Below are 1,012 nucleotides of genomic sequence, written 5' to 3'. Positions count from 1 at the left end.
CCCCACCCCCGCGCCCCTCCGCTTCCTCGCCCAACTTCCCCATAGCCGGCGCTTCAACTAAAAGTGGCCATTGACCTTTCAAGCTTTTGAATAGTGATGCAATAGAAGAGTATTTCAAAGAAAAATGGTTATCGAAATGTTGGATCCGGTTTTCCCATGAGTGTTGATGATTTTTTTTAAAGTAGGTCACATTTAAAGTAGGTCACATCTCGGGAGGAGACATGCAGGGAAGGAGATGAGTTTTAACTGAGGCCAGGTGGCCTCCAACCAGGTGGGAGGAGGTGAGGGTCCCTGGGCAGGGAAGAAGAGCTGGGGATCTTTCCGCATTCCCGGTCCCCCAGGCTCCAGTTCTGCGGGAAATCCCAGAGTTGAGCTCTCCCAGGCTGCGGACACGGAGGCGGGCGGGCCACGCGGACCACGGAGCGCGGGGGTCTGAGCGTCCCCTCCGCGATCGGCGATGGTGAGCCGGGAGGGCCGCCGGGTGGCCGGAAGGAGACGGAGGAGCGGAGGGAAGGAGGGAGGAGCAGGGCCGGGCCGATGCGGGAGACCGCGAGCAAGCCCGCCAGGGGGAGGGGACTGAGCGCGACCAGCGCAGCTTAACCAGGCGCCGCTCTCCGCCCGCTGGCAACCTTCTAGGACTCAGGCCCAGGGGACGGCCATCGGCCCACTCCCTTCGGCTCCTGGGCGTGGACCTGGAAGGGAGGGTGGTCCAAGAGGGGGCTCCCTCACTCCACGACTGTGTCTTAGAGCGGGAGGGGCCATTTCCGAGGACCTCTAGTCTCTCCAACACCCCCTCTTAAAGATGTGCGGCCTGGAAGGTCGCCTAGAGAAGGCGCGGAAGGGGTGGGCAAGACAACCCTCGGCGGCGGGCTTAGGGGCTAGCATGTCTGTTCATCGCTCGACCCCGGCGCACTGCCTGCACGGCTTGGAGACAGGCTCCCGCCGCGGGAACCGGCTCGGTGGTGGCCTGGGGCTTCTCTTGCGCGTCTCGGAGCACACCCAGGCGTTGGGG

The sequence above is a fragment of the Bison bison genome, unplaced genomic scaffold, assembly GCF_000754665.1.
Source record: "Bison bison bison isolate TAMUID 2011002044 unplaced genomic scaffold, Bison_UMD1.0 scf7180017864133, whole genome shotgun sequence".
Taxonomy (NCBI): Eukaryota; Metazoa; Chordata; class Mammalia; order Artiodactyla; family Bovidae; genus Bison; species Bison bison.
Note: the sequence above shows the minus strand (reverse complement) of the source record.